This window comes from Hylobates moloch, unplaced genomic scaffold (genome assembly GCF_009828535.3).
Source record: "Hylobates moloch isolate HMO894 unplaced genomic scaffold, HMol_V3 SCAFFOLD_12, whole genome shotgun sequence".
NCBI classification, from domain to species: domain Eukaryota; kingdom Metazoa; phylum Chordata; class Mammalia; order Primates; family Hylobatidae; genus Hylobates; species Hylobates moloch.
In genome coordinates, this window is record NW_026652287.1 from 2,253,337 (window position 1) to 2,280,731 (window position 27,395).

A 27,395-nucleotide genomic window follows, 5' to 3' on the forward strand; every position below is an offset into this window, starting at 1 on the left:
TCAGGAGAGTTACTGAAGGACCGGTTGGGAATCGCTAATGATGCAGCCGTGTCCTGATCTTCCCCATTTCGGGGCTGACGTGAGAGAGTAGCTCAGGCATTTCATTTCTTTTTGCAGCAGGGATCGATGTAATCTCTGTACCCTGTTGCCAGGCCAGCATTGCTGCTTTGGGGTTTTATGATGTCTCAAGGCCTCAAAATGGAAACTGTTGGGAGACAATTTCTGTAGCTAGTGTTAGCATGAAAAGTAGACCTGTGATTAACATGACAATAAGTCTAACAGATGATAAAATACGATAGTGAGAAAACAGGCTGCCTTTGGGCTCTGTGTTGCAGGTAATGTTTATATCAATCAGAGATGTGAGTTTCTAAACAATCCACACAACTGTGCCCAAAAGATATGTCCCCCCATTATTTGGGACAGGAAACCAACTACACTAAGTAATAGTGAAGAAACTCAAGGCTTGGAGAACTCTTTCTGTGTGAGCATATGCATGCTTAAAGATTTTTTTTTTAGTTGTCTTCAATATTAAAAGAGCCCTAACTGTCTCGAGCTTTGCTGTATTAGGTGAAAACATACAGAAGCATTTTTGTTTAAAGAATAGAGAAGACACAGACATAAGAAACAGATTACCCAGTCGCATTTTATTTTCACAGTCTCAGTGGAAGGAGGGGGACAGGGAAATATTTCCATGATATGAGAAATACAACAGCAATGATAACAGTGGTCCCTCCTCCTCCCCAGCACTGAGGAGATGATAGGGAGTGGGTGGGGGTTGTGGTGGGTCAGCGGACGCGTCATCTCACAGGGCCGGCCTCTCATTGCATCAAGTGAAACTACAGGGAAATAGGCCAGGGTTGCCAGCACTTCCAGCTTTACAGAAGTCAGAAATCCAGACTTTCCATGTAAATTGTTTTGATTTTGAAATATTGGCAGATAGCAAATTAAAAAACAAATGAGTGAGTTCTTGAAAATCACTGCGTTGACTAACACATCCACGCGCAGCCTGGTGGGCTGCCGTTTACCGACCTTCTTCTAGACATGGGAGATTTCGTCTTGCACAAAAAGAAGGTTGTCTCTGGAAAATAACAATATCATATTTTCTAATCTTTGAAGAACGTTGGCAGAAATCAGTAGACTGGGCACGGTGGCTCATGCCTGTAATCCCAGCACTTCGGGAGGCTGAGGTGGGCAGATCACTTGAGGCCGGGAATTTGAGACCAGCCTGGCCAACACGGCAAAACCCCATCTCTACTGAAAATACAAAAATTAGGTGGATGTGGTGGCACACACCTGTAATCCCAGCTCCTCGGGAGGCTGAGGCAGGAGAATCACTTGATCCTGGGAGGCAGAGGTTGAAGTGAGCCGAGATCACACCACTGCACTCCAGCCTGGGCGACAGAGCGAGAGTCTGTCTCAAATAACTGACTAACAAAAAATACAAACAACTTAGCCGGGCATGGTGGCAGGTACCTGTAGTCCCAGCTACTCGGGAGGCTGAGGCAGGAGAATCACTTGAACCTGGGAGGCAGAGGTTGCAGTGAGCCAAGATTGCGTCACTGCACTCCAGCCTGGGCAACAGAGTGAGTGAGACTCCATCTTAAAAAAAAAAAAAAAAGCAGTGATGCAGTGATATTTGTAATTGCCCAATGAGATCCCAAAAGGGGACAGGACTCTCCCATGAGGGGCACATGTCATGCTAAAACCCACTGCTGTTTGTCTCTTAGTCATTTCTTTACCCAAGCTGTGTTAAGATTTTTTCCCTACCGTGCTGAGAATGAAGCTAAGTCCTTTTTGATGAGCCCTAAATCCTGTGGCTTTGTTTTTCCACGATCCCATAAACTAGATAAGAACAGTATTGGCACAGAATATGATATTTTAAACATTTGTATGAAAAATGAGACCCGCACGTTCTCACATGCTTCTGGTGTTGAGGCAGCAGTGATGGCTGGCGGAGACGGAGATTTGACGGCTTTGAAGAAGATTCTGCGTAATCCCCACAGCACGGCACTCCCCTCTCCTCCCCAGACGTGACACTCGATGGTGGCTCTGAACTGGGCTCGTTCCTCGGTCACGTTACCCCAGCTGGGGTCTAGAGGGATGCACCTGATAGAAATACAATGTCAGCCTCGAGTGTGAGGCACGAATGCAATTTTACATTTTTGAGCAGCCACGTTACAAGAAAGTAAAAAGAAAACAAGTGAAATGAACTTGAATAATGTATGTTTATTTAACCTAATAAACCTTAAATATTGCTTCAAAAGGAAATCAATATAAATTAATTTAAATCAATATTTTATAATACGTTATAATTTATCATAATACCTCATTTTACAATTTTTTGGCATTGAATCTTGAAAATCTGGTGTCTACTTTGCATGTAGGGCACATGTTGGTTGAGACAGCCACATTTCAAGTGTTCAGTAGCTGCAGGTCACCAGCGGCCCCTGCCTGGGACAGCAATTACACGTCTAATTCTAACATCTGCTGTGCTCAAGATGTGCTAAGTACCAGGGAGTCCTTACGAGAAAGTTCTGCCTTTGAGGACCTTATAGTCTTGTTTTTTAAAAATTTTCCAAATGAAACACTTGAAAAATAGTGATATATAGGTACAATTTAGTCCCCAAAGAGATTTACCAGTAAACTGTTTTATAAGTGAACGTGAGATTTTGGTATTTTGTTCAATGGATGCCCCCCCCCTCCCAAAAAATGCTTGAATCCTGTCCTGCCGCAGACACATCCTTCAGAATATGTTCTTGAGGCAGATGCGCATTCAAGAGCTAGAAGCTGATGCATCGCGTTAGTTTCCATTCTCACCCGCGCTCTCTCCGTCTATCTTAGCATGCAACCTGAAGTATAAAGGCCTCCGGTTCTTTGGGAGGCAGAGGCAGGCAGATCACCTGAGCTCAGGAGTTGGAGACTAGCTTTGGCAACATGGGGAAACCCCATCTCTACTAAAAAAAAACAGCGGGGTGTGGTGGTGCATGCCTGTAATCCCAGTTACTAGGGAGGCTGAGGCAGGAGAATCCCTTCAACCTGGGAGACAGAGGTTGCAGTGAGCTGAAATCACGCCACTGCACTCCAGCCTGAGCGATACAGTGAGACTCCATCTCAAAAAAAAAAAAAAAAAAAAAAAGGCCTCCAGTTACATCTGGATCTAAATCTTAGATTATAATGCTCTGCTGCCTGCTGTGGTATAGGCCTATGAAAAATGACCGGTGTGCTAAGATGCTACAAGGAGTGAGAATGCAGGGAGAGGGAGAGAGGGAGGTGAGTGGTGTCTTCTCATGGCAGTCTTGCTGGTTGTCCTGCTTACTGTATCTCAGCATCAATGGGTAGGATCAGGCTTAAAGGGGGATGCTGGACCAGCTGGCCAGTCCTCTCCCAGGAAGCAGCAGAGAGTGCTTCCCGTGCGGCATGGCTTAAACTCAGCGCTAGACAAAACAGATTAACAAAAGCACCTACTGGGGAGGAGAGCGATATTGCAGAGGCATCTCTTCCCCTTCCAGGACATTGAGAGGGTGGAGTGTGTGGCCAGGAAGTGAAAGGGGTCAGGACAGAAGAGGCAGGACATCAAAAAGCCTTACAGATAGGATTTGGATGAATGGAGAGATGGGGGAAGGCAAAACTGCCCTTAGATGTTTGAGACAAGAATGGTAGGTTCCAGGCTATGTAAGATTCTCCAAGGGATCTAATTAAAATTTCTCCCAGAAACCAAGATGAGTGATCATAAGGTGGTTTGCATAGAAAAACAAAAACAGGTTAAAACGGTGACAACCCTACCAAATACCTTCAAGAGAAGCATTCTATTAAATCAACATCCTGAGTGCCTAGCAGGAAAGGTTTCCAAAGCTCAAAAGGCATAAAGTGACTTAAATTGCTGTTAAATTGGCAGTAAGGAAAACATTTATCTGACTGGCAAGACGTAGCAGTGCCTGAAACTCTTATAGGTGAAAGCATTGTTTTTTTTTTTTTTTTTTTTTTTTTTAACCTGGTGCACCCAACTTAATTTTCATGATGTGGCCAAATTCATGTGGTGTCATCGTGTCGTCTCCTTGGGTTCCTGTAGATCTGGGGGAATGGAGGAAATCTTCCTTTTAACAAAAATAGGTGGCCCTCATCACTCTCCATGGCTGATTCCTTGTGAGGCATCTTCATATTTCCCAATCTATAGGGCTCACCTTTGGAGAAGAGCTTTGAATCCCCAAGCTCACTGCCTCTTCATACTGCTGGTCTACCTACCCTTTCTGTTTTCTCCTGGCCTGAGTTTTTCTGCAGCAATATGGTTGGTATGGGCTAGAATCTTTTCTGAACTAGAATGACAACTCTCATTTCCTTTTCCAAACAAGTAATTTAAACTTTTTAAAATGTGTTTTTCCCAGAACATGAGATAATGATTACCAAAGAAGTGGCCATATTTGGGGGCACATGGCTAAGCAGTGTATGAAAGATGTCAAGGGCTACAAACCAATTCAAATAGCAAGATAATGGGGATTTTGCATATAAAATCAATAGTTCAAAGAATGCTAATGCTGATGTTGACAAGGGTGTGAGGAAATGCCATTCAAGTACACTGTCCATGGAGGAAAAATTGAGAGTCAACTTTCTGGAAGGACATTTAGCCTGATAGCCTCATTAGGGCAGAATATTGAAAGATAAATGTGGGGACTACAAGCACATACCTTCTCAGTTCATCATCCAACCCTGAGAGACGGGAAGGGCAAATTGAATCAGCCTCATGTGGAGAAATTACGTACCCACTAGTCAGCAACCCTCCACCCCCACAGATTTGTCCAGCAACCAACTCACAAGATCCACAGAAATGTTGTGTTAATGGATGAATGAGGAACAATGGAAATGTAGACCATGACTTTCTATTTCTTAAAGCATCCTCATAAACCAGTTGTGTTCCTGTTTACAACAGAAAGAATGTTTTTCCCATTTGCCATGGAAAACCTGGGGTCCCACTGAATGGAATTCATTTTCCCGGAGGTTGAATTGTCTTGGTCAAGGCAGATTGCATCTAGAGTCACAAGGACACTGATGACGGTGTCTTCTTGGGCTGCTGGCCTCTGTGTTCTCCTTCCTTGACTATGGATATTAGAATAGTATTGTCATGCAGAGCAAATCATTTTCGATAAGTGCAAGATTATTCCTTTAATAATTCTTCAAAACTGTGAAGTTCAGGAACTCTCCCTCATCTCCCACCCTCTCCTCAAGTTTGATTGGCTGTTTCCTTTTTCTGCAGCAGGATTATGTGTGTTTTCAAAGGCAGGGGATTCAACAGATAAACTGTGATAAAAACTCATCTCAGGTTCTAGGGGAAGGAGAGAACTGATGGTGCTGGTTTGAACTTTAGCAAGAGTATTATAGACTAGATTTGATGTCTTAGGGAAAATGTGTACAATGTAGGGGTCTTCTCACCCATTTGTCTTCCCTACAAGACTGCAGTCACTTCCTGCTGCTTCTCCAAAACCCCAAGCACCTGCTTTCCTTGGGGCCTTTGCATGCCCCCTCTGCCATTCTTTCACATCATTAAGGCCTCTGCTCTAAAATTTCCTAGCCAGCATCCTTTCCCCTCTCTCTTTGTGCTTACTTCATCTTGTCTTCTTCACAGAACATATTTTTACCTGACATACCACATTTCCATTTCCATTTTCCCAATAAGGATGTGAGTTCTGTCATAGGGGTTTTGCCTTCTGTGGATTTTGCTGTACCCCCAGTGCTGAGGCGATGCCTCCACTTAGAGCCCCTGAGTATGGTTGTGCCAAAAGTCACCTTGCCAACACTCAGCCCAATGGCTAGGTCTACCAAGGGGACATTAGCTTGCTCAGAAGAGAACCTCTGCTTGGTTTACATAAAGGCATCCCATGAGCTAGTACACCTAGAAAGCACTCAACAAACATATATTAGATGAGTGGAATGAACACAATAATACAAATACAGTGTCTGCAGCATGGCTCGGCACCTGGAAGGTGTGACGTAAATGTTGCTTCTGGTGCTGTTCAGCTGTTGCTCCTGATAATCTCAACTCCATGGCCAGATGATGCCTGCATTAGAACATTTCAAAGAAAACATTTCCAATTTCCCTTGGCAAAGAAATCATAGACTAAAAGGCTTTCATTGGCATGGCATTGAGATCACATTTTAAAATAAGCTGATGAGTAAACATCTATATTCAATGAGAGGAAGGAAGTCACTTTCTTAGGCCCAGTGAGTACAGCTGTGTTTTCAGCATTTGCAGTTAAATAATGAATCATTCCATGATCTTTACTCAATATCATCCACAAGTTGCCTTCATTTATTTTGGTATAAGAGGAAGAAACACTCCAAAATGCCTCAGCATCAGACTGGAGAGAAAGCAGTGACCTGTAGACACCACTAAGAATTACCATAAGGAAAGAATCCTAGAGGGATCCCTCTGTGATCGCAGAAAGCAAGCGTCCGTGCAGTGTGTAGCTAACCTGAAGAAGGATCTCTAATCTCAGAGTTTCAGGGCAGGGGAAGTGAGGGAGGAAGATGAGAGACAGGAGGATGCCTGCTCCATAGACAGAGATTGCACAGGAGTGCAGTGTGCTCCGCTCATTTTCTTCTTTTGATTTTAATGATGAGTGTGAACTCTGTGGCCCTGCAGTGGCCTCTTGCTCTGGATGGAGCAGGGCTATCACGCCTCCTCTTCCATCCTGTGATAGCCGATGTTAGCAAGCCAAGAGTGTTCATCTCAGCTCTTGGTAGCCCTCCAAGCCTCTCTGGTTCCATCTCTGTGGATTGTCAACACCACTGCATTTCTCAGAACAAAAACTCTGAACTCCTTCCTTGCTCTCACCCCCACATGAAACCCATTATCAAATCCCCTTGAAATACCCGGAAACTGTTACTGAAATGCCAGGGGCTTGGTCTAGGTCCTGCTGCTCACCACACGGAAAGCCACTCACTGAGACCATCAGTATTGCCAGGGAAGAAGTGTTTAATTGGGTGCTGCAGCCAAGGAGATGGGAGATCAGTCTCAAGTCCATCTCCCTGACCAACTAATACTAGGGGTTTATATAACAGGAAGAAATTTAGCCATGTGTGGGGAAAACAGGAATTAGGGAGGGAGTTGGTCAGCAGGAAGCAGGTGGTTTCTTAGGCGGTCATGACGGGCGAAGGTTCTGGTGAGTCACTGTCCAGATGTGGTGACCTGGTGAGTTTCAGTTCCATGATGCTATCTGGGAGGGCTGATGGTCGGTTTCCTGAGAAAGAAACTCAGATGAGACAAATGCAACTTTCTCAAGTTTCAAGACTGGGAGGATCATTTTCTAAGTTTTTTCAAAGAATCCATAAATGTCAGTTCTACAGGACAACTAGGGTGATTTCAAAACTGGTCCCTGCTCACCTCCTTTCTCATGTGTGATTCCTTAATTCACCTGCCTTTGTCTGTCTTAGCCGACCACACCAGCCTACGCATGAGTCTGCCCAGTGCCTTCCTCATCCACCGGCAACCCATTTTCCTGTCCATCCTCTTCCCAAGGCCATCCTTTCAAAGCACACATTGGATGAAAGCCACTCTCTTGCTCTCAACCCTGCATTGGTTTCCATCAACTTTTGAACAAAACCCAAGTTCCTGCCATAGCCTACACCTGGCCACCTCATCGACTGCATTTGCCATATCCTACACCTGGCCACCTCATCGACTGCATTTTCCATGACGCCTTCTCCCCAGCTTGCTCCACGTTACCGTGTTTGTGGGTGCTGCTCCCTCTGCCTGGAGTTCCTCCCTCGAGATGCCCACAGCACTCACGCTCTTACTTCCTTCACATCTTTGCTCAGACGTCACCTTCTTTGATCACATTTTCTAGAAATCTCTACATTTGTTTCCTCCTTCATATTCCTACATGCCCTTCACTGACACTGTTCTTTACATGTTATATATATTATATAAATGTAGTATATTTTATGTATGCATTCACTGACACCATTATATAATACATGTATGTAGGGAACTAATGAAGGAAACAAGTAATATAAACATTATACACAAATTGTAAATATATATATGTATGTATATATTCTCCCCCAAAGCTCACTGATGATAGGGATTTTTGGAAATGAATGAATATGGATGTGTTCCAATAAAACTTTATTTAAAAGGGGCAAGCTGGATGTGGCCTGCAGGCCATATTTTCTGAAGTGTGGTCTAGAGTGCCGTGGACATGCCCTGCAGTTTTGCCACCCTCAGGCCCACCCTGCCCAGCTCTCGACCACCCTGCTTCCTCCCACCTTGCCTGGTGCTAGAAATGCATGGAGATGGGCCCCCACCTGATCCCCAGGCAACATGGGGAGGGAAGAGTGGGAGCAGGAAGCCATGTTTGTCACTGCCCACGACTCTTGAGCCTCTCTGGGAGAGCATGTGAAGTCGGTTGGGAAGCAGGCTGTATTTGGTTCTCTGCTGCCCAGGCCTGGCAGCAGCTCTGTAATGCTTGTGACTCGCTCTATTGATGCAAATGCTATAAAATCCATTTTGCCATTTTAGAAAACATACTTGCTTATTATAGCTCAGAGGTTCAAGAGCTGAAGTGTGCAGACTCTGGCATGCAGGGTGGCACAGGGAGGGAGGCTTTTCTTGACGGTGTGAATTAATGTAAATGCAGGGCCAGTTGTATGCATAGGTGGGTGGGTGGCTGGGTGTTGGAGGAGTGTTGCGTGGATTCGGGGATTCTCTGATCTTTCTTAAATCATCTCACTTCTCTTAATTGAGGTTTCTGAGGGATCCCAGAAATGAGTAAGGGCAGTGAAGACCAAAGACAAACATACGGACGTTTACAGCTAATTGTGACCACGTGGAAATGCAGACCCAAGATCACCAAATTTTCTGATTTTTTTTTTCCCCACCAGAAAGAGCTTTTGGGAGAATATATAGAAAGAAGAAAGCACTTTAAAATATTATTTGTATTCTTTCATTTTTATATTAAATTTTCTATTTTTTAAATGTCCTAATGACACTATTCGGTAACTTGGGGCCCCGTAAAACAACTCCACGGTCAAATGCAGTCATGAGCTGCCATCTTGGATCATCTCCTTCCTGCCACACTGAGGAATGCATGAGGCACTATTTGTTTTTTCCACACTGAGGGGTTCTGCTGACCTGCATTTTGCTTTTGTTGGTTTTTGGAGTCTAGTGATCCTGTGTGAATAAAATGGAAACAGCAGATTTGTTGACAATTCCATCCTTCCATCCGAAGGGAGACAGCAAGAGCAAGTGTGCTTATAATTAGCAGTCATTTCACCCTGAGTCCAGCCAAAGGGGCAATTTCAAACATGATCTGAGCTTAGACCTGAGCGCTGACATAGCCCCTCTAATGACTTCTCCATGCTAGACAGGTAGGCAATCTCATTTCCTCCTATAAAAAGCAATCAGGATGTATTGCTCTGTTCTCTGGGGCTAATGAATTTATGATAGGACAAGAGTTTCCTTTGCAATTTGAGATGCACTATGTATGTACAGCCTGGGCCGAGAATTCTGCATGAGGTGAACAGAAATTCACCTTCATTTTCCTTCTAATATGCACCTGGATCTTTCACAGGCTGGCTTATTTTAACCTTCCCAATGACCCCACAAAGGTATGGGAGGGCATACTCATTTCTCCAGGAGAGGGAAGTGAGACTTCAAAGAGGTTAAATCATTTGCTGATGGCAATATGGCAAGCATGTGTGGGTGCTGGGAGGCCTCCAAGGTCCTGCCCTGCATCTCTGTTTGCCTTGTACTGTAGGGTGATGGAGCCACCTTCTTTCCCAGCCCTCCGCCCTGTCTTATGCTGCTAGTGGCAAAGTGGGATTCATGAAAATAAATTTCACTCTTATGAGTGTCAGCTACAGAGGCAGGAGGCAAAACTTTTGGGGTAAAGCCAATAAGCGAACTGTGGCCTCGTGTCTGCTTGAAATGCATTCTATGGAACCAACCCCAGCATTCGCAAAGACACAGCTGCAGTCGATGCTGTGTTTAGGAAGACCTGGGGTGTAAGTGGCCCTGGTGGTATCGTTGTTCTGCCCTGGAATCCCATCCAAGACAGCACACTGCATCTGGCCATCATGCCTCCTTAGTGAGAGTTTTCTTACTAAGATTTGTGAGAGTTTCTCAGTCCCTCCTTGTTTATTGTACCTTGATACTTTTTAACAGTACTGGCCAGATATGTTACAGAATATCTCCCAATTTGGGGTTGTCTTGTGTTTTCCTATGATTAAAATGGGGTTCTAGGTTTTTGGAAAAGGTACCCCAGAGGAGAAGTGCCCTCCCCATCATGCCATATCAGGGGCTTCACGGTATCAGTGTGACTTACTGCTGGTGATGTCAGCCATGGTCACTTGGTGAAGGTGGTATCTGCGAAGTTGCTGTTCCTCTCTTATCTCACTTCAGGAAGCAAGTCGCCAAGTCCAGCCCATAGCTGAGAGGAAGGAAATTAAGCTCTACATACTGGGATTTTATTTGACTTAAATTAAATTTAAAATTAAATAGCCAGACATGACTGGTGGCCACCATATTGGACAGCAGGGACCTGCAGCAACTTCTATACTCCAGGGCCCAGCTGGTTGGGGAATAGATTATTGCAGAAGTCGGCCAATCTGTAAGTGCCCAGGGGTTGACTATGGCTGAAATAAGTGGAAGTCTAGATACTATCGTGCAGTTGGGGTGTGATGGTGAAATTTTTTGATGCTAATAAAGGATTCTAAAGACCTTTTGGAAACCATTACCGGAGGGGGATTCGTAAAATCCAGCGAGAGCTTGGTCTTCATTCTTGAGGCTTGGGTATTTTGGAATAAATTCAGCCAGTCAGTGTTAAGCATAGAGATTAATAGTGTCGACCCATTCCGGGGGTCATGGGCATTTCAGGAGGCCAGGGACAACCAGGAGATGCCGTCTGTTAACCCAAAATGACATTTACGTTTATGGGTGAAGAACCTGTCCCCCAGCTCCGCACGCCCATCTGTCTCTGTTTCTATCTCTCTCATTTTTGTACATACCCTCCACACTATTACTTAAATGCCTTTTGTCTCCTTTTTTTCCATCCATAAAATGGGAATTAAAAATAATGCTGCAACTGGGCGTGATGGCTCACGCCTGTAATGACAGCACTTTGGGGAGCTGAGGTGGAGAGATTGCTCAAGCTCAGGAGTTCGAGGCCAGCCTGGGCAAATTGGTGAAACCCCGTCTCTACAAAAAAAAAAAAAAAAAAAATAGCAGATATGGTGGTGCCTACCTGTAGTCCCAGCTACTTGGGGGGCCTGAGACAGGAGGATCACTTGAGCCCAGGAGGTTGAGACTGCAGTGAGCTGAAATTGTACCACTGCACTCCAGCCTGAGTGACAGAGCAAGACCCTGGCTCAAAAAAAAAATATATATATATGTGTGTGTGTGTGTGTGTGTGTGTGTATGTATATGTATATATATATGTGTGTGTGTATATATGTATATGTATATATATGTATATGTGTATATATGTATATGTGTATATATGTATATGTGTATATATGTATATATGTACAGGTATGTATATATATATATGCGTATATATGTGTGTGTGTATATATATATATAGAGAGAGAGAGAGAGAGCGCTGCGTTTTACAGGCTTGTTGCAAGGATTAAATGAGTTAGTTTGTGTAATGGTGCTTAGATTAGTACTTGTGCAGTGTGTTAGTCACTGTTGTTATTAATATTAGTATTTTTAGAGACAAAGTCTCATTCCGCTGCTTGCCCAGGCTGAAGTGCAGAGGGATTATCTTGGCTCACTGCAGCCTTGACCTCCTGGGCTCAAGCGATCCTCCTGCCTCAGCCTCCTGGGTACTGGGACTACAGATGTGTGCCACCATGCCCTGCTAATTAAAAACAATTTTTTATTTTTTATTTTTTAGTTGAGACTAGGTTTTGCTATGTTGCCCAGCCTGGCCTCAAACCCCTGGCCTTATGTGATTCTCCCACCTCGGACTCCCAAAGCACTGGGATTAGGAGCATGAGCCACTGCACCCAGCTGATTAAGGTTCTTTTTTTCAAAGTATTATCATAAATTCATCAGCCCCAGAGAACAGAGCAGCTGCTCACTAAGGAGGAAGCTGACACACTCCGAGGCCCTTGCTGAGGGAGCCGGCCAGCGATCAGAGGTCAGCAAAGGTCTGACGTGAGCTTGCTAAAGGGAAGCCGGTGAACGTCAAGTGGGCTTCAGGCAGGCTTTCCTTAGTCGCCAACATCTTCAGATGGGGATGTTTTACATAAAAATATTGATTTGGTTTCACTTCAAAAATAATAGTGGCCCCAATAATGGTGGCCCATGTTCCTCATGGACCACACCTAGCTGGAGCTCAGTGATAGACCCTTTCCGAGACAGGTGGACACTCTCCTCTTTGTGCCAATCCTAACCACTATGGATGATCTTCAGCCAGGCTGCTTTGCTTAGATGTAACTCCTAGAGGTGTCTGGGTTTGGACTCTCGTGGAAGATCGGATACCTGCCGGAAGCTCTGAAATCACCACCATTTGGCTCTTCGAAGACAGAATCTATGACATGGTGAACTTAGCTGTGTTCATGCTTCTGCAGGCACCACTGTGCCACTCCAAGATGGCTTCCATAGAGAAGGATCGACAGCACCAAAGTTGGTGAAGATATGAAGCCATGGGGAGTCTCAGACTTCCCGCTACATTTGCATATATTTAAGGGGTACAAGTGCAGTTTTGCTACATGGATATATTGTGTAGTGAAGCCTGAGCTTCTAGCATAACCAGATTTTTTTTTTTTTTTTAGTAGAGACGGAGTTTCACCATGTTGGTCAGGATGGTCTGGATCTCCTGACCTCGTGATCCACCCGCCTTGGCTTCCCAAAGTGCTGGGATTACAGGCGTGAACCACCGCACCCAGCCAACCATCACTAGAATATTATACATCGTACCCATTAAGTAATTTTTCATCATCCACCCCTCCCACCCCCTTCCACTCCCCTCCCACCATCTCCCACTCCTTCCCACCACCCTTCTAAGGTTCCAGTGTCTATCATTCTACTCTCTCTCTCTCTCTTTTTTTTTTTTTGTTAAGATGGAATTTCGCTGTGTCACCCAGGCTGAAGCGCAGGGGCATGATCTCTGCTCACTGCAACCTCTGCCTTCTGGGTTCAAGCGATTATCCTGCTTCAGCCTCCAGAGTAGCTGGGATTACAGGTACACACCACCATGCCTGGCTAATTTTTGTATTTTTAGTAGAGATGGGGTTTCACCATGTTGGCCAGGCTGGTCTCGAACTCCTGACCTCAAGTGATCTGCCTGCCTCAGCCTCCCAAAGTGCTGGGGTTACGGCCATGAGCCACCGCACCTAGCCTATCATTCCACTTTGTGTCCACGTGGAGACACTGTTTAGCTCCTGCTTGTGACTGAGAACATGCAGTATTTGACTTTCTGAGTTGTTTCACTTAAAATAATGGCCTCTAGTTTCATCCATGTTGCTGTAAAAGACATAATTTCATTCTTTTTATGGCTGGACAGTATTTCATGGTGTATGTATACCATATTTTCTTTATCCAATTATCCACTGACGGACATTTAGGTTGATTCTCTATCTTTGCTATTGTGAATAATGCTATGGTGAACACATGAGCGCAGGTGTCTTTTTGATACAATGATTTGTTTTCCTTTGAGTGGATACCAGTAGTGGCATTACTGGACGGAATGGTATTAATAGTTCTATTTTTTGTTCTTTGAGAAACATCCATAGTGTTCTCTATAAAGGTTATACTAATTTATATTCCAAATCAGTGTGTAAGAGTTCGCTTTTGTCCACATCCTTGCCAGTATCTGTTATTTTTTGACTTTTTCATCATAGCCATTCTGACTGGGGTAAGAAGATACTTCATTGTGGTTTTAGTTTGCATTTCTCTGATTAGTGATGATGAGCACTTTTTCGTATACCTGCTGGCCATTTGTATGTCTTCTTTTGACACTCCCCACTTTTCTAAAAGCTGTTTAGCAAAAGCTGAACACATGCATCTCATAAGATGTAACTCCTAGAGGCTAAACATATGCATCTCATTAGACGTAACTCCTAGAGGCATCTGGGTTCGGACTCTCATGGAAGGGACACCTGCTGGAATCTCTGAAAGCACCACCATTTGGCTTTTAGAAGACAATCTATGACATGGGTGAACTTTGCTATGTTCATACCTCTGCAGGCACCACTGTTCCATTCCTAGATGAGTAATTATGAGAAACATGTACATATGCCTCCAGGAAAACGTGCTCAAGAATGATCTTTGAAGCATTATTTTTAATGGTCTCAAACTGGAATCATCCTAATGTTCAATAATAGTTGAACATAAATAGATAAATCTCGGAATATTTGTATAAGAGGATACTACACAGTAATGAAGGGCTGCTATTTCACAGATGTGGATGCGTCCTAGATAAAATGTTGAGATAAATATCCATACATTAAAAATCTATATTTTATTACATTTACATAGAATGGAAAAACAGGCAAAACACATTCATGGGACTAGAAATCAGAACAGTGGTTACCTTTTGGAGACTCTCAGCTGGAAGGAGGCAGGGGAGAGGTTTTGAGGTGGCAGCGAATGTCCTACTTCTTCATCTGGGTCGTAGTTATACAGGTGGGTGTACTTTGTAAAAGTTAATGGAGTTGTACATCTATGATTTGTGCATTTCATGTATGTTTTACCTCAATTTAACAAGTTAACAAAAATATCTGAAAACATCCATCTGGAAAGGAATTTTGTCTGATTTCTATGGCCATAGATATTATCACTTGATAAGCAGAAGATAGATTTGGATCTAAACTAAGGACACATTTTCTAATACTTGGAGGTCTCTGAGTCACCCTGTGCATAAGGCAAATTCAATCGGTCATCAATCAAAGTGATCAGTCCTTGGGGAGAGAGGCATGGTCGTCTTGAATGAGCAGGCAACATGAAGAGCTGCTCAATTTGTACAAGTTCACAGCCTGAATCTGCACCATGGACCAGCTTGCAGAACCACCAGTTTCAGTCGCTCATATAACTGAATGTGGCCTTGCTCAAAAATTTGAAGTGTGGTGAAGAAAAACCCGTAGGTTGGAAGGAGAAGGTGAGAAGACAGAAGCTCTTTAGGGAGTAGTACCATGTTGCAGCAGTTCTCATAAATCAGCTCTTGAAAAAGCAAGTGATTTGTTTAAAAACGGCAATCGCATATTTTTCATTGCTTTGTCATTTGTGGCAGAATCCGAGGAGGCACATCCTTCATGTTAAAAAAGTTATAGGTTTTTCCTTCAGGCACTAGCAGCTGGCAAGCTCACAGTACAAATGTAATGTTCAGTCAACAGGTAAAAACCCTTTTTATGTGATTTCCTGGTATAAGGTTTTCTATATATTGTCCCCTTTTTCTTTTTAAAAATTGTTATTCTTAGCTGCCTTATTGTGTAAATACTTTTAGTATAAGCATTCTTAAATCATTTTTTAGGAGTTAGGGGAATATAGCTTATAAATTACCATGCATTATATAGTCTGAACAAGCATTCGGTAGAGTCACATTTTGTGCAGGGGTTTAGTGCTAAAGTCAACACGTTATACCAACATCACATATAGAAAAAAATTACCCTTGCAAATCCCTAGGGAAGGAGCCATATTAAACACATCAAGTCTCGGTAAGTTCCCCTGGCTAAGTTTTCCCTCTCATATTGGAGCAGATTGTTGTTGATTGGTAGAGAACCAAATGCAGTGGCCGGTTGTGTTTAGAGGTTCCACTGTCCCAAGAATGGATGTCCTTACACACCAGAGTGGCACTCAGGTGAGATTCTTTCAACAGGAGACACCCAGGGAAACATACTGTTGGGATATAGGTTTGTCTCTTTTCCCTTATAGCGTGGGTCCCCAACCCCTGGGCCATGGACCAGCACAGGTCTGTGGCCTGTTACGAACTGGGCTGCACAGCAGGAGGTGAGCAGCGGGCGAATAAGCATGATCGCTTGAGCTCTTTGGCGGCATAAGATTCTCATAGGAGAGTGAACTGCACATGTGAGGGATCTAGTTTGCACACTCCTTATGAGAACCTAATGCCTGACGATGTGAGATAGAAGTTCCATCCCAAAACCATTCCCCCCACCCCAGTCTGTGGAAAATTTGTCTTCCGTGAAGCCGGTCCCTGGTGCCCAAAATGTTGGGGACTGATGCCTTCTTTTGCGGGGAGGTTGGGTGGTATCTTTTAAAAAGAAATTGACATAAAATTGCCGTAACATAAAATTAACCATTTATAGTGAACCATTCAGTGGCATTTAGTACATTTGCAGTGTTGTGCTGTCAGCACCTCTAGTTCCAAAACATCTTCATCATCCCAAAGGAAACCCTGTACCAGCCACGTAGCCCCTCCCCTTTCCTTCCTCCTTCCAGCCCTGACAGCCACGGGTCTGCTTTCCGTCTCTGCGGATTTACCTGTCTTGAATATCTCATGTACGTGGAATCATACAACGTGAACATTTGTGTCTGGCTTTGTCTACCCAGTGTGACATTTTTGAGGTTCATCGCTGTTGCAGCGTGAATCAGCGTGTCATTTTTTGAGGTTCATCCCTGTTGTAGCATGAATCGGCATGTCATTTTTTGAGGTTCATCCCTGTTGTAGTGTGAATCAGTGTGTCATTTTTTGAGGTTCATCCCTGTTGTAGCGTGAATCAGCGTGTCATTTTTTGAGGTTCATCCCTGTTGTGGCGTGAATCAGCGTGTCAATTTTTGAGGTTCATCGCTGTTGTAGCGTGAATCAGCATGTCATTTTGACGTTCATCCCTGTTGTAGTGTGAATCAGCATGTCATTTTTTGAGGTTCATGCCTGTTGTGGCATGAATCAGCATGTCATTCCTTCTGTAGGCTGGATTATCTTCCACTTTATGGATGGACCACATTTGGCTTATCCATTCATCCATCAATTGACACTTGGGTTGTTTCTGAATTTTCGCTATTATGAATAATGCTGCCGTGACATTTGCGTATAAGTATTTGAACACCTGTTTCCAATGCTCTGGGCATAAGCCTGGGAGTGAATTGCTGGGTAATGTAGTGAGTCTGTTGAACTTTTTAGGGAACCACTAAACTGTTTTCTGCAGTGGCTGCACCATTTTACATCTCCACTGGAAATATATGAGGGTTCCCATTTTTGATCTCCTCAGCTGTATGGCATAACTGTTCTCTCCTAAGTTCAACCCCATTGTTTTGGTAGAAAAGGGTTCCCTTTGGGGCTGCTTGTGTCCTGATTATACTGACCAATATGAAGCAGATATAAATTTAACCATGTTTCTTTTCCACTAGGAAGTCAGAGTATGCATTGCAGATACATGTAAGTTGATGAAGTACAATTATTGAGAGACATTTTTATTTTAAGTTATGGGGTACATGTGCAGGACGTGCAGGTTTGTTACACAGGTAAACATGTGCCATGGTGGTTTGCTGCACCTGTCAGCTCATCACCTAGGTATGAAGCCCAGCATGCATCAGCTATTTCTCCTGATTCTCTCCCTTCCCCCACCCTCCACCTCCAACAGGCCGCAGTGTGTGTTGTTCCCCTCCCTATATCCATGTGTCCTCATCATTCAGCTCCCACTTATAAGTGAGAACATGTGGTGTTTGGTTTTCTGTTCCTGCATTAATTTACTGAGGATAATGGCTTCCAGCTCCATCCATGTCCCTGCAAAGGATGTGATCCCATTCCTTTTTATGGCTGCATAGTATTCCATGGTGTATACAGACCATGTTTTCTTTATCAAGTCTATCATTGATGGGCATTTGGGTTGATTCCATGTCTTTGCTACTGTGAATGGTGCTGCAGTGAACATATGCTTGCATGTATCTTTATAATAGAATGATTTATATTTCTTTGGGTATATACCCAGTAATGAGATTGCTGGGTCAAATGATATTTCTGGTTCTAGGTCTTCAAGGAATCGTCACACTGTCTTCCACAATGGTTGAACTAATTTACATCCCCATCAACAGCGTAAAAGTGTTTATATTTCTCCACAGCCTTGCCAGCATCTGTTGTTTCTTGACTGACTTTTTAGTAGTTGCCATTCTGACTGTTATGAGATAGTATCTCATTGTGCTTTTAATTTGCGTTTCTCTAATGATTAGTGATGTTGAGCTTTTTTGCATATTTGTTGGCCACATAAATGTCTTCTTTTGAGAAGTTTCTGTTCATGTTCTTTGCCCACTTTTTAATGTTTTTTTTTTTTTTTTTTTTCCTCTTGTAAGTCTGTTTAAGCTCCTTGTGGATTCTGGATATCAGCCTTGTGTCAAATGGATAGATTGCAAAAATTTCCTCCCATTCTGCAGGTTGTCTGTTTGCTCTGACGATAGTTTCTTTTGCTATGCAGAAGCTGAGAGAAGCCTTATTTAAAAGGTGAATGTAAATGTCATAAACTCGCCTGAGAATCTGCTTCATGTATTATATTTTTCCACTTGAGCTTGTCTCTAACCTGTGTTAGGAACACAGTTTTTAAATAGCACCATGTGCTTCCCTGCAATTGCATTATTGGCATATGTGCAATGCTGAAATATCAAACAGATCAGGAATAGCATGTATCAGTCATGGTTGAAGCAAATTTCTGAAAATAGAAGGGAACAGAGAGGTTTGGAGTTGCTCTCTCCAGCCTCCCCCAGAACCCTCCCCCGACACTGGGAAACCAGAAGCAATTGCTTTAGTGCCAGTACCTTTATTAGCATAATATTTCACATTCAAATTGCCCTTTACGACTTGAAAAATACATTTATATGAATTATCTCATTTAAATTGCCAAGAATACTTAGGCTAAATAATTTTCCCCAAATTACATCAGGTCAATGTTAGGATAGGCTTCAAACCCAGGTCCTCTAAGTCCCAAGGGTCTCTCCACACCCTGGGATGACTTAGCTGACTGCCCTCGGCCTTAACCTCAAGGGGCGGGCGGGAGTAGGGTGCAGTGACCATCAGGACCCTGGACAGCAGCAACCACTCACCTTCCACCCTGTGGTTTCTCCTTCTCTCCTTAGTTCAGGCTCCCTCTCCAGGCTTCCCACCACCGGCTTTTCTTCCCTTCCCTTCCTTCACTTTAGTCTCCCACCCATGACTTTAGGCTAGAACCACTTATGAAGCCTTTTCAGAAAGAAAAAATATTACCAAGCACACTCCAGTGTTGACTTAGATTATTTTTATTGTACGTTATTATAATTGATAATTACATCATTCTTATATAATATTATCTACCAGACTTGTATATTATAACTATATAGTCTGTGTTTGAGCATAATATGGTTATGTATTTATAATTCATAATGTAATTACATGTGTCCAGAGATAAAACTGGTTATAAAATTTTTATGGCTTTTCTAAACCATAAGGCCAAAATGAATGAGCAGATGAAAGAGAAACAACTTCAAGACACCAATAAAATTCAAAATCCAAACTCACTGTGACTTAATGTGTCATATGATATATAACTTAAATCACATTTCCTCTTATAAGTAAAGTTAATGCCTTTGTACAGTTGGCTGGAAGTTGACTCAATTCCTACCACTGATCTCTTTCAAACTCTTGCAAGATCTTTGATGCCTGAACCTGTAGAAGTCATCTGGCTTTCATTGAGCACGAAAGCACCATTGAAGTTAGCTTTCATTGTCTTTCCGCATCTCAGGACAGTCAATGCGGTGATTCTTCAGGCCGGCACAGGAGGGCCCACAAACCCAAATGTAGATGTTGGCCTTTGGTCCTGAACAGGGTACAAAATTGTTCCTTTATATATTCTTTTAGATTTCGTGGAAATAAAAATACCAGGAAATATTTTTGTAGGCCCCCAAGACTGTATCTGTAGTCTCCAGTGCAAGGGAAGATGCCCCAGGCCTTCCAGAACCCCCCACCCCTGCCAACTGGAGGCATTTCTGAACCTTCCTCTGGGCCTTGGGACCCAGGGAGTGGCTGGGCGATGCTCTTCCTAAGGAGAATAAGAGGTGAATTGGGGCAGGGAGGAGGGGGTCTCAAACCTGACAGCTGCACAGCCTGGGCTTGAGTCCCACCCCTCCACATGCTCGGGGGAGGCTGCTCGCTCAGTTACTTAACCTCCTTGAGCTTGAATTTCTTCCCTTGACAAGCAGGATAGCAAGAATGTCTGCCACATGGCAGTGCTGAGAGGACTGGATGAGATTTCACAAAGAAGAGGAGGAAAGCAAAGAGCTTATGTTGGTTCTTGGCCCAGCGTAGAAGCCCAGGGGATCAAAGCTGCTGCATCATCCAACACGAGCCCCTTGGGTCATCTCCCCTCACATGATCTCATCCCCAAGTGCCCCATCCTTTTCTCTGCTGCCCTTATGTCTTCCCCATGTGTCCATCTGCACCTGCCAATGCCTCCATGAACGTTACCACCCTCAGCCTTGACTGGGCTTCCTGGAGGGCTGCTGTTCCCAGCAGCTACGCACATCCCACTCGCTTGTGGGAGGAAGGAGGAGTTACTGACTCTGTGACTGCCTCCAGGGCATTCTCTACCTTCCTTAGTCATCCACGCCTCTAGGAGGCTCTAATCATGACCTTGTCTGTCTGCGCCTCTTCTCACCCAGTGCTCTGCAAAAAGCATCTCCTCCCTCTTCCTCTTTATCTCCCACCCATCGATGCTGCCCTCTGCTTATCGCATCACCAGAACCTCTCCTGGAGGTCATGGAGATGTCCACAGTGCTGCTTGGCTTCTGGGCAGTAGCTGACCTGCCGGTCCCCACTCTCCAAGCTCTGGTCACTCAGCTTCTAGGACAGCCCGGGGCTCGCTTCCCGTTTTTTCTGCCCTGCATTCTACAGGATCGGCTCATGCCCATTTGTGATGCCTGGGCTTCTCCCAGCTCTGTCTCCTGCTCCTTAATCTTGCTGAGAGCTCCTCCCCTCCCATGACTCAAAGTGGCATCGGTATCAGTGCAACTTTCACATCTGGGTCTGGGTCAGGCTCTCCTTCCTGAGCTCTGGGCCATGTGGGGACCTGTCCCCTGAGCATTCCTACCGGGCGTCATGTGGGGTCTCACACTCACCAAGCCCCAGCGCAACCAAACGTGCCCCATCCCTTAAACCTGCACTTTCTCCCTCCTCCCTGCCTCTGCAGCCCCAAGCCAGAATGTGGCACCTTCTTCTCTAGTCACCAAGCCATGCTATTTCACTTGCTTTAATAACTCCTGTACCCGCCTTCCTCTTTCTGCTTTCTGCTGCCATAATCTCAATTCTGGCCACTGGCACTTGTCCCCTAAATGAGTGCTAATTGGTCTCTTTGACTCCAGCCTGACCCCTCTTCAATCCCTTTAACATCCAGGACAGTATTTCCCAAGTGCAGGTATTATTTTTCTATTATTTCACTTAAACACCTTTGACAGCTTCTGCATTTCATTCTAAATAAAGTACAAACTCCTCAGTGAGGCTCACGAAGTCCTCGCCACCCGACCCTTCTTGCCTCTTTACACCTGCTACCCCCAGTGCCTGTCCAGCCAGAGCCCAGCTGTCTGTAGCTCTCTGCACGTGGTGTGTCCTCTCCACTGTGGGTCTGTGCGTGGGGCTGGTCACCCGTGAGGTGTGTCCCCTGCTCACTGCAGCCTGGTTGGGCTCTGCTTGAGGCCACCGGGAATCTGGCCTGGCTCATTCCTCTGGAACCACAGGTAGAGGACAAAGAAGAGCAGAGAAGAAGCTTCTGTACTCTTGGGAGGTTGCATCTCATTTACACAAGAATTAATTGCATTCGTGCTGTCAGAAAGACGTGACGGGTTAATTACCATGTCCACTCTCTCACTGAGGTGCTTCCCATGTCCAAATCCTCCCCTCCTCAGGAGCAGCGTCCATCTCCAGGGCTGGGAGCACCACCCCGGCATCTGGAGGCAACCTCTTTACTTTGAGGCCAGCAGAGCAGAGGCCGCGAGGAAGCGTCTCGCTGGGGCCTGTCCAGTGTGGCCAGGAGATTGGATGTTCATGGTTTTGAATCCTGTAGCGTGGATGCCAGATCCTCAGAGCCAGAGGCCTTGCTGTGGCCTTTCATGACTCTGTTATGTATTTGTGCTGGATGGACCCTCTTCCCCACCTCTGAGACCAGACCTGTACCAGGAGATACTGAGAATTCTTCTCGCCTCTCCCCATAGCAACAGGCATTCCTGACATCACAACCCGGAATGCCCTGCGCTGTCTGCTGCACCCACAAGGCTGGGGGCAGAGGCTGCTCCTCACACACTCACTCCGGGCCCCCTGCTGAGCCCGGTACTGGCACATACACACTCAGTGGTGGTGGTGGAGGGATTATTGAAATGAATAAAACTGACAAGTTTATCGAAAGAACCTGCTTTTTCCTTTCTTTTGTCAGTTTCGCCCCCAGAGAAGTGGCCACCTTGTCTATTGAAATGGGGATTTAACTGGAGCTCCTGATGGGCAAGTGGTGTCTCCGGAAGACCCAGTTTCTTCCTTGATGAGCCCTTGAGCTGCCTCGGGAGACTCTGGGAAGGCTCCTGTCCATGTCTCATTGCTTTAGCAGAGGCCGTACACTAGCTCAGGCTGCCATAGCGGGATCCCACAGCCCGGGCAGCTTAAATGACAGAGTTCTCCTTTCTCACAGTCCTGGAGGCTGGAAGTCTAAGACCAAGGTGCTGGCTGATTCGGTTCCTGGTACGAGCCGCTTCTTGACTTGCAGATGGCTGTTTTCTCACGGTGTCCTCACACGGCCAGGTAGTGGGTAGGGGACAGAGAGAGATGGAGGCAGAGAAACCCCCCCACACACAGAGAAATAGAGACACAGACAGAGAGACATGGAGGCAGAGAGAGAGGCAGAGTGAGACTGGGAGAGACAGAAGGAGAAGCAGAGAAACAGAGACATGGGGACAGAGACAGAGAGGCAGAGAGACATAGAGACAGAGCCAGAAAAATGAGCAGAGAGATAGACATAGAGGCAGAAAGAAAAACTGAAACAGAGGCAGAGTGAGACTGAGAGAGACGGGGAAAGAGAGGCAGGGAGAGAGACCAAGATCGTCCTCCTCTTAGAAAGCCCCGGACCCTATTGGATTAGGATCTGGTGACTTCATGTAACCTTCCTTACCTCCTAAGAGTCCCATCTCTAAATAGAGTCACCCTGGGGACTAGGGCTTCAAAGTACGAATTTGGGGAGATGCAATTCAGTCCACAGCAGGCAGGGAGACGGCCTCAGGCACTGTGGGCCATCCTCCGTGGAAACCCACCTCCTCCTCCTCTCCCTGCACACAGGAAGTCCACGCCTCCCTGGGGCTCCCTGCACCTCTCCTCACCCCACCTGCACTTGGACTCTGCACAAGTCTGGCTGCTTTTATGCAGCGCCCCACCTTGAAGTCGAATTCTGCCTGTAGATGTGTTTATTTTGGGAGGGAGCCCATGGTATGTGTGTTTTGAGTTAGTAGCCACCATATCCAAACAGGGATGTTTTGGATGGAAAGCCAGCGTCCCAGCTCCTAAAGACATAGATGGCTGTCAGGGCCGGTTCCCATCCCCACGTGGCACCCGCAGGAGGGACAGGGTTGCAGCTGCCCTCTAAGTCTGGGGCCTGGGCTGGCCAGTTGCCACGTTCCCCGAACCTCTAGCACCTCTGGCCCTGTCCACCGAGTGTGTTACACGGCTCTCCCTGTGGGCAGTGGTGTTGGAAAGCCTTGCCTTGGCCCTTTTCCTTCCTCCCTCATCCTCATTAGAATTCACTTTTTGCCCATGATTTTGCAACACAGCAGCTAGAAAATCAAATAAGGCTATTCCTGTTTAATGTGTTAGTGGATATTAATGGATTAAAATATCTCCTTAACTGGCATGTTCTGTAGCTGCCCTGGGAGGGGGGTTTCAGGGACACGTGGCCCTAGGAGTCCTCACATCCAATCCCAGAACGCTCTGGTGGGCATAAGTGGAAGTAAGGAAGTGCCCATCCTTTTTGTGGCTGCAGACAATTAAATTCCACAGACTGTGTGTTTTGATTCTTACAGGGTAGGCCCTGCCTCATGGGGGCATCCACTGGCTGGGAAACCCTCAACCCTCTTTTGTGTGGCTTTAACCTCAAAGGACTGGAGACTGAAACGATTCCTGTTGCAATGCTTACGTGTCCTTCCCCGGAAAACAAAGCCATTACATTTCTGAAGAAGCAAAAAGTTACTGGAAGCTGGGTTTTCTCTTTTCACGATTGTTATTTCAGGTCACGAAGCTAAGACGGGGGTGGTGCCTACAGCTGGAGCTCAGAAAGTTCTCCCCCTCAGGGTCCCAGCAGTGTGGGAGTCGTGGGCTTCCTGTCACTAGGCAGGGGGCGTGAGTCCTCACACTCGACCACTGGCACTCAGATGTGGTCAGTACTCAACAGCGTCAAAGCCCCACGATGGGGGACCCAGCAAGGGTGTCAGTTACATTGTGGTGTGGGACCGCGCGTGCATTTGTATGATCTGAGGCACTGACGTGCTGGTGCCTCCTCCTAGGCTGTAGAAAAGCTTGTTACTCAGAGTGTCAGATTATATTAGACCCCCCACGCCCCCAATCCTCCTCTTCCTCCTCCTGGGGACTGTCACGGCTGGTGCCACGGGTGCCGGCTGCTGGGGGAATCTCGTTTTGTTGTGTTGTGATCCCAGGCCCACATCTTGGAGGCCTTCTGATCTCAAGCGCGCAACCAGCACACAGGCGATCTGCATTTTGCTTGGTATTCCTGCAGAATTTCTTCAGTGGTGCTGATTAATTCAGAAAGGCTTGATTTGATTGGGGTAGTGTCCACCTCCCTGTGTGGACAGCTCTGGTAGTGCACAGGGTCAGTTATGAGGCCTTCCAGGTTAAGCCATCTTGCCTTTCAGCATCTTCACAGGATCAGAAGGGTGAGCGGTAGGCGTTTTCTGATTTCCCCCCCAAGGCCTGCAAACACATGCGTGTCAGGGTGGTATCTGTGCCTGCCACCGCAAGGGACAGTGGGGACCAATGCCGGCTTCCCTGCTGAGCTGCTTCTGGAGCCACACGTCCCCATGCCCACCTCTGGGCTTCTTCAGGGTAAGCGTGGACAGCGTGGGATGCTCATAATCTGATAAATGAAGTCTTATATTATGAGGAGGCTCAGGCTGGTACCTGTGCTGTTTTCTTTGTGCCTGTACCAGGCTGTCTGTGTCACTGAATGGGTTTCCTTTACCATCACAGTAGGAAGGGCTTTGGCACTTGGCTAAGTTTTTTGTGATTCTTGAAGTGTGAGGTAGGGGGTCGTTAGTTTCAAGTAGATCTCCCTCTGACGGGCTTTTTTTTTTTCCTTCTGGGGACGGAGTTTCACTCCTGTTGCCCAGGCTGGAGTATAATGGTGTGATCTCAGCTCACTGCAACCTCTGCCTGCTGGGTTCAAGTGATTCTCCTGCCTCAGCCTCCTGAGTAGCTGGGATTACAGGTGCCCACCACCACGCCTGGCTAATTTGTGTGTGTATGTGTGTGTGTGTGTGTGTGTGTGTGTGTGTTTTTAGTAGAAGCGGGGCTTCACCATGGGCAGGCTGGTCTTGAACTCCTGACCTCAGGTGATCTGCCCGCCTCGGCCTCCCAGAGTGCTGGACTGGCTTTTTTAGGGTAGGGTGTGCCCAGTATAGTAAGTGGTATCTGAAGTGCCTAATCACGCTTGGACCAATTTGGGAAGCTACACTGGAAAGAGATGAAGATGTTTCTCTCCCTTTGCATGGGGATATCATGGGTTGGTGTTTCCTGGACAGGATTTCGATCCTGAGCTTTTTTCCTGAAAAGATTGATTTCATTTCATCAGGATAAGCAACTGACCTTGAATCACTAAGATGGAATATAAATAAAATAAATAGATGTAAGCATTTCTATAACCACCAGAAAATTGGGTGAAAGACCAGCCTTGTTTATCTTCCCTGTGCTCCTTTCTTGCAATTCACTCTTCCTAAATGTGATGCAGAGAGAGGCGGATGGCATGAACCAGGTGGCTGTGTGGTGGCAGAACGTGGAAGAGGCAGGCAGTCATTGCAATGCCTTCAGGAGGGAAGGGGCCACTTGTTTGAGCCTTGACCTTATGCAGTAAGATGTGCTCTGTGTTCCATGAGATTGATGTCCTTGAATCCTCACAATATCTGCTAGGGTTACAGCTTAAGTCACAGAGAGTGCAGGGAGGCCAGGCAGCTTGTCCAAGGTCACATTTAAGGAGAGCTCCCATTTGTATTTAGGCAAGTTGACCTCAGAACCCATAATCGAACCCCTATTTCAAATGTCTCTTGTTCTCAAATTCTCTGAGCTATTGCTGCCTTAGTTTACCTTGGGGCATGTCGGCCTCTGAGGTCAGCAGCCAGGTGTTTCGATTAGTACACCCATTCCATGCCCTTACGACCTCCAGGGATTCCGCCATGTGGAACATGCTGAAGAGTCTGCAGTTCTCTCAAGCAACCAGTGTGGGACTACATTATGATCTGTTTTACTTGAGAAAGGCAACGATAAATGTTATGCCGTCCAGACCATCTCAGAAGACAGAAGCGAATTGCTCCGTTATCAATCACTTTCCCTAAGGTTGGGGGATCATTGTTTCCCAGAACAAAGCACCACCATCTTTTATGTTTGGGTTCCTTCGCTGTGTTTTATTGCTGTGAAAATGTAGCTACCAGGGAGTAGCGGAGCTCATTATGACTGTGGCTAAGGAAAAAGGAAGGTTGACTGAAAAATGGAAGCTGAAAATGGCCAGGAGGAGCCTCTTTCCTAGTGGGAAGTGTTGAAACCACATGATTTCTTGCTGCTTTTCTGATGTGTGAATGGAGCCTAGACTCTGAGCACTCGAAATACTGTAACAGAGATGAACCAGATCAATTCAAGATGTGGGTGTCCCACCAGTATTAATTCATTTAGGTTGTGAACAGAGAACAAACTTCAACAATTGGGAAAAAGTGAAGTTCTCAGCCTGACAGCTGGTAGCTGGTGTGGTTCCAGCTGCCTTCCACTGTGAGTCATTGATTATCCCTTCTGCTTGTCTTCCTTTTGGAATGGATGTCATTCCTTCTTTTAGGATTCTCAACTTATTGAAGTCCTTTTCAGGTTGCTTTATTATTTTTATTTCCTCTGGAGTGAATTCATCCTGATTATTAATTTTGTGGGATCTCTTTAGTAGGGTTAGTTCTCTTTATGTGTTCTGGAATTTCTCTTTTCAGACTCATCTTGAATGAGAGATTCTTAATCCCATTTCTGTGCTCACTCTCCCTGTCTTACCTATTTGTAGTTACTGTACCACATCCTAGGTGCTGTCAGTCTTGAATTAGATTTTATTATTGGCAGCTCGGAGATCCTGTGCCATGGTGATAGTAGAGAGTAAGACAAGTCCTAAAACTGAGCCTAAAAATGGATCTTCTCCCTCTTGCCTCTCTAGGTGCATGACCCCATAAAAGCTCTGGCTCTAGGCAGAGGTGATGG

General features: G+C 45.5%; 1 protein-coding gene across 13 annotated transcripts in view; it reads left to right on the plus strand.

The window, feature by feature from the left end:
- Positions 1–27,395, plus strand: part of RIMBP2 (RIMS binding protein 2) — a 332,521-nt gene that overhangs the window by 169,149 nt on the left and 135,977 nt on the right. The window lies entirely within an intron of this gene.